The sequence below is a fragment of the Amblyomma maculatum genome, chromosome 10 (genome assembly GCF_055883805.1).
Source record: "Amblyomma maculatum isolate TAMU_Amacu chromosome 10, ASM5588380v1, whole genome shotgun sequence".
Lineage (NCBI taxonomy): Eukaryota > Metazoa > Arthropoda > Arachnida > Ixodida > Ixodidae > Amblyomma > Amblyomma maculatum.
The window spans coordinates 32,894,175-32,901,286 of record NC_139353.1 but is presented as its reverse complement, the minus strand read 5'-3'; positions in this window follow the sequence as shown (position 1 = coordinate 32,901,286).

Genomic DNA, 7,112 nt, shown 5'->3' with positions numbered 1-7,112 from the left:
CGGATGATACCACTTTAATGGCAGAAAGTGAAGTGGAACTTAAGAGACTTCTGATGCGCGTACAAGAAGAGAGTGAGAAGTTTGGGCTTAAACTAAACATTAAAAAGACAAAGATCATGGCGTCTTGCCCTATCAAGTCCTGGAGCATCAAGAGACAAGAAGTGGAAGCTGTGACAGATTTTCTCTTCTTGGGCTCCAAGATTACCCCGGAAGGAGACTGCAGCCATGAAATTAGAAGACGCCTGCTTCTGGGAAAGAGAGAAATGGTTAGCCTTGACCACCTAGTAAAGAGCAGAGACATTACACTGCCAACCAAGATCCGTATAACTCGTGCTATTGTCTTCTGGTGCAGGAGGACATTTCTGGTGCAGGAGGACAGCAATTTTCACGAAGGAAATTTAACAAATCAGCCACTGAGAGGTCAACTCTTGTATATGAACTTGGGTACAAGGGGGGGGGGGGGGGTGTATAATTATATATACCACACTGAGTGAGCATAAATATCGAAGAAATATATTTCGACTTACAGAGAATAAAATGTAATAAGCGTCTGTGGTCAGACTGTCACTCATCAATGCATTCACCAATACAACGTGTACCTCTGCATTGTCTTCCCACTATGTGCAGAAGAAGCACGCAAGCCTAGTGGAGAAGAATGCCAAATACAGCAAGACAGAGACCCAGCTGGGACTCTCATTCGAGCCCGCGACGCTGCTGTATAGAATGACCGAGACCAAAGATGATTTGAAGAAAGTCCTCTACGCCAAGTGCAGCCGCTCATTCAGCGATCACCAAGATGTGGTGAGTGAATCGCAGCAGCATCATCATCATCATCATCAGCCTGACTATACCCACTGCAGGGCGAAGGCCTCTCCCATATTTCTCCACTTAACCCGGTTCTGTGCTAGTTGCATCCACTTGACCCCTGCGAACTTCTTTATCTCATCCGCCCATCTAACGTTCTGCCGCCTCCTGCTACGCTTTCCTTCCCTTGGAATCCAGTTTGTTACCCTCAGCGAACATCGGTTATCCTCTCTTCGCACTACATGTCCTGCCCATGTCCATTTCTTTTTCTTAATTTCCACTAGAATGTCGGTAATCGCATATCGCCTTTTCTATTGGCCACACTGAAAGCGGCCGTTTCCTGTGACGTCGGGCTCATATTGATTCTTCCCTCTGCAGTAGCACTATTAGTTGTTCTACTTTGCACTACGATATATTTAGAACTACTGTTCAGCCCTATTACATATTTGCGCACTAAAAGGAATCATAATTACTTCATAATAAACGACCATTACTGCCATAAATGCATGATGTCTATACGGTAGTGCTATAGCATCAACTACTAAGAGTACCTGGGCATGTCATAATATTTTACAGGTACCCTGACGACTACTTATTATAATTGTTGCCAGTAAGAGACAATTCCATGGCTTTTTCTGCAGACGTTCTTGTCGATTTCGTAGCAAGAGGCGCATTCCTTGATGAGTTAATTGCTTTAGAAAATTATTTTGGCAGTTTAATCGTACTCAATCATAACAAATACACCGAACAAGACTTCGCAATACTTTTCAAATGGTTGCGTTTTATTGATTTGTCTCGATTATGAAATCCATGTGAAACAGGACATATTTTTCCCAAGCTGTTCCTACCCACATGTGGTCATTCAATTTGCGCATTTAACATCTGGATAGGCGTCGTGCGTATCTTTAATGACAACCGCAATTTTTAACACTGGGTTTAAAAACACCACATTCATCAGGCTCCCCTCACTGTGCCACGAAACAAATTCTTCAAAATCTCAATCAGGAGTACCTCCAACGAAAAAAATAATAACAGGAAATCCGCAATCGAAAGCAAATTTCGGCCAACCTATGACGTCATAATATGCCAACCTATGACATCACGGATACCTCCAAAAAAAATTGTCGAGAAACAAGCTCAAAATTTTGCCGTTCAGCAAACGCTGAGGGATCATTGACAGATCTGCATCAGTTGAAGTCACATACACAAGGTTGCCCGTACACACCTATAGGGTCAAAGAAATTAGAAAATTTAAATTCATGCCTAGTGCAAAAATCATAAAACCACTATAGAATGCTGTACAAAATACCAAAAATTATAAAGGGTCTTCCTTGGAAATTTCAGTAAAATTTGAACACGTTGAAAAAACGCCAGAGTTGTCATCTAAGAAAGTACAATGTGAAAAAATGGACGCCAGGAAAACTGCATCAGATTTTCTTCTCGCAAAGTTTTGTTTTGAATTTTTTTTTATTCTAATCTCTGCGAGAACTGTTCTTAGCAGTGGGAGAAAAGCTGCGAGGGCGGAGCATCTGCAAATGTCTTCCTCCACCAGGTAGTTTGGTTTATTACACAGACGTCATCCCAAGACCTGCCGCTGGCTCCCGACGTATGTTGACTTCGTCGCACGATTTGACAGACTGCCTAAATTTCGAATTTGGCAACATCTTAACTTCCACCGACTCCAAGATCAGGCTATCCCTGTCGCACCGAAGACCTTATTTGCTATACTACGGATTGCCTGATCATGGGGCCCGCCATTGCCATCACCGTCTTCCAGTGTATCTTGGCCAATCTACTGCGCACTGGCATCCAAATCATCAGAACTCCGCGCCTCTTGCGCTATTATCAAATTGTCCTTTCTACTCCTGAGCGTTCATCTTTCTTCAGCCATTGTTCATATTCGCCGCAAAGCCGCTACATCTCTGATTTTACGTTCCCCTAATTAATGTTGCAGTTCATGCGACGAGAGCTGCGTCCCCGTCGAACTTTCGAAGACTTCATCGATCACCTGTCAACCTTAAGGTTTCGGTCGAGGGCTTTGTTGCCACGTGGCTCACATCGACACCGCCGCCGCGATTTCGGTAAAGGACGCAGACTCGCTACGCACTGCGAATGCACTGTAAATGACATTTCTAATCAACGAGCTCTTCTCTAGTCATAATTCAGGACCCATCGTATACCATCGAGGTCGCCGTGATGCCACTCTGACTACATTCCTTTATCTTACGCTGGGATTTCCTGTCCTGTCACGCGCGCCGCTATAAACGATTGTGCTGGTGAAGTCGAGTTCTCTGCTTTCTCCGATACTTTGCCAGACGATGCTCACTGCTCAGCCTAGTCTCTGTCGTAATGTCCTCATCGCCAAAGGCATCGACCTTCCACCCTCTTTTTCTATGCTCGTACGTCATGTGACTCTGCAAGTGTCCTTTCCACGCCGGCCCATATCTTTCTGCACTGCAAGTGCCTTCGTTGCCCTATGCTGCGGTCACTATTTCTATTGACATCTGTGCTATGAGTCTCTACTCATCTTATCTGTCCTACTTCTGTATGCTGTTGTATGCAGAAGCCAGGCCAAGGAACGGAAGGCTTTATTACGAGGTGCAAGCTCGCGGACTCAAACCAACAACAACCTTACATGGAGAACGTGCGCTGTCTTATACCTGCGTGAGCTGCCGGCGCATGCGCAGACACGACGAACGCGATAAGCCATGACAATACATAGCGAGCATCCTTCTCGCGATACAACACGATGCTATAACACTTCCTTCTTTTTACATTTCTAAACGATCCGGCGGCCGTCGCTGTCTTCAGTGGAGAGTCAGCGCCCGTCCTGTTTGTTCTTGACCTCCGTCCACGTCTGTAGCGCTGTTTTTTCATCATGTCAACAAATATGTTATCGGCGATTTCACTCGCGTAATTTGTCCATGCCACCATTTCACGACGTCATCACGCACCGAGCGAACCCACACACGATCACCAACAGCAAGCAACCTCTGCACACCTCTGCGTTTATCAGCAGATGTTTTTACTTTGTCAACCTTAGTACTCATTGTACCTATAGTTCTCTGTTTTAGTAACGACAAGCCTTCGCAGAAATAATTGGGCGGATGTTCTTCCTGTGAAAGCATGCGGTGTAGTTCTATAAGAAAAAACGAAGTTGTCAATTCTGTGCTGCCCTGACCTAGAAGTGCCTCTTCATGTTACAGCAGCTACTTAAAATGCCTTCTTGACTGTTTGCACTGCACGCTCTGTCGCTCCATTAGATTGTGGGTGGTAGGGTGGCGTGAGCGTAAGCTTAACTCCGTTTTGTTTAAGATATTCTTGGAATTCAGCTGCTCGAAACTGCGGACCGTTATCAGTTACTACTTCTACCGGCAACCCATGTGAAGCAAACCAGGAACGAACACACTCAACCGTTTTGGCAGCGGTTGTCACCTTCTTAGCTTTGATTTCTGACCATTTGGAGTATGCATCAATTGCAACAAGGAACAGTTTCTCTTTTTATTCCGCGAAATTCAAATATACACACTCCCATGGGTTGCAGCACAGTTGCCAGGTTGCCATAGGTACGGGCTGTGCGCAGGAGAGAACAGACTGGCATATATGACAATTCTGCACACATTGCTCGAGGGCATGATCAACCACACCATGGATCTTGCTTCAGCTTTCATTCTGGTTATGCCCAGGCGTTGTTCATGCAATACATCCAGAACCTGATTGTGGAGCGACTCAGGAATGACCACTCTGTTGGTCCATACCATGCATCCATTGTCTATACTGAGCTCAAATCGCCGAATGAAAAATGGTTTTAACCGATCGGACACAGTTCTCGGCCAGCCCTGCCATACCATGTCCCGAACCGCGCTCAGCAGTTTATCTCGCCCAGTTTCGCGTTCCACATCCTTTGCCGTCACAGGCAACTCATTCAGAGACGAAAAATAAAAGATTTCCTCACACTGGTCCCCCGAGTCGGGTAGTGGCAAGCGAGACAATGCATCTGCATAATTGATAGCAGATCCCGGCTTATGATTAATCTGATAGCGATAGTTAGCCAAAACTGCGAGCCACCGACGCACTCTTGCAGTGGCTACCGCGCTGCCCTGCTTTTTCGGATAAAACAGAATAGTGAGTGGTTGATGGTCACTTAAAATGTTAAACACCCGTCCGTACAAGTACTTGTGAAATTTTTTCACAGCAAACACAATGCTTAAGGCTTCTTTTTCTATTTGTCCGTAGCTCCTTTCGGATGACGACAATGACGGAGACACAAAGGCTATGGGTTTTTCATAGCCGTTTTCGACGTGCGACAATACTACGCCGAGTCCATACTTGGAGGCATCACACGTGATCTGAATTTCTTTTTTAAAATTATAAAGCCTCAAGACACTTTTATCAGACATGTTTTTTGGCTAATGTGAAAGCCTCGTCGCACTGACGCAACTAGTGCCATTTGCTTTCTTTGCGGAGCAAGTCGTGAAGTGGTTCAAGGAAAAATTTGGCAAACAAAATGGCATAAAAGTCTACCATGCCCAAAAAAGCCTTCAACTGGTTCACGTTGGTCGGCAGGGGTGCTTTTTTTTATGGCCACCACATTTACCGGCGTCGGATACAGGCCATCCTTATCAATTTCATGTCCCAAGTACGTTATGCGTTGCTGAAACAAAGCACACTTTTTCTCATTCACACGTACACCGTGTTCGCTCAGACGCTGTAGGACCCGTTCCACTCTTTCGTAAGCCTGACTATAGTTCTCGTCTGTGATGATTACGTCATCAAAGGAGCAAGCCGTACCCGGCATACCATGAAGTATTTGGTCCATGACAGCTTGGAACATTGCTGGGGCACAAGGTATGCCATACGGCAAGCGATGAAACCGAAAAAGGCCCACGTGCGTGTTAATAGTCAGCAGTTCTTGAGCTTGCTCATCTAGCTCGAGCTGCAGGTACGCCTTCGTCAGGTCAAGAACGAAAAACTGTTAAACTGTTCCACCTTGCAAGGTTGCAAAAATGTGTTCGGGCAGCGGCAAGGGATAATGCTCTGCCTCAATTACCGAAATTACGGTGACCCGGTAATCACCACAAAGACGCAGCTCTTTGCTGTTCTTTTTAGGAACTATGACCAGGGGCGTTGCCCAACTGCTATGCCTGACCCGATAGATGACACCAGCTTTCTCTAAATTCGCCAATTCATACTCGACTTGCTCGCGTAAAGCGTACGGAACTGGTCTTGCTTTAGCAAACACAGGGCGCGCATTTTCTTTCAAGACAATGCTAGCTTTGAAACCTTTGATAACACCAAAACCAGAGTCAAACACATGGCGATATTTTTTTGTCAGGGACGTCTCACTTCTTTCCACTGTCTGCAGTCATTATCTCGCGACAGTTCAGTTTAATTTTTGAAAGCCCTTCTATACCTAACAATGTGGGCATTGTCGTACCCTCCGTTTCTATTTTAATAACTAGCGGCAGATCAAAACATTGATCTTGATACTGCACTTTGGCGTCCATGACTCCAACAATAGGCACAGGCGTTCCGTTGTATGTGACCAATTTCACATTAGCTTGTCTTAAACAGGCATGAGGAAAGTGTTTCGCCCACTCTTTTTCAGACATAACTAATACAGCTGCGCCTGTATCTATTTCTATTTGAATCGCTCTGCCATTTATAGTAACCACAATAACAATGGCAGACGCGTCAGTTTTGTGATTAGTGTGACAGAGTCAGCAGCTCATTACTGTTATCACCCGACTCTACAGAGTGCCCTACTTTAGATCTGCACACTTTTGCAACGTAACCAACCTCATTTTTTTACATTGGTAGCAGCGTCTGTTTACAAAAGGGCAACTCACAGGTGAGCGTCGGCCTCCGCATCAGTGGCAGGGTGCGTTCGTCCCTTGCGACGCATTCCTACGAACGCTTGCTTTGGCTCCTTGCTTGATATCCATTTCTCCGGTATGCGCTTTCCGTTGTTTCTCACTGTCGTCTGCTGTCCGACGGTGCTGCTTGGTTGCTCGACGATTGCAGCATGCCCTTAGTGCCCTGGCTCGCGGCTTCCATGGCTATGGCCACACTACACGCTCGGTCCCGTGTTATTTCATCGTAGGAAGGGCCAGCAGTCGGCATCGCATTACTTCGGAATGCAATCCTGCAACGAGCCGGTCTCGCAGAGCCTCGCTCATAAACGTGCCGAATTCACAGTCCTGCCGCTAGCCTTTTCAATTCGACTATAAAATCTGCGATGCTCTCATGTGTTTCCTGCCTGCGCTGGTTGAACCGATAGCGTTAGGTGACAAGCGAGCGTTTGGGAG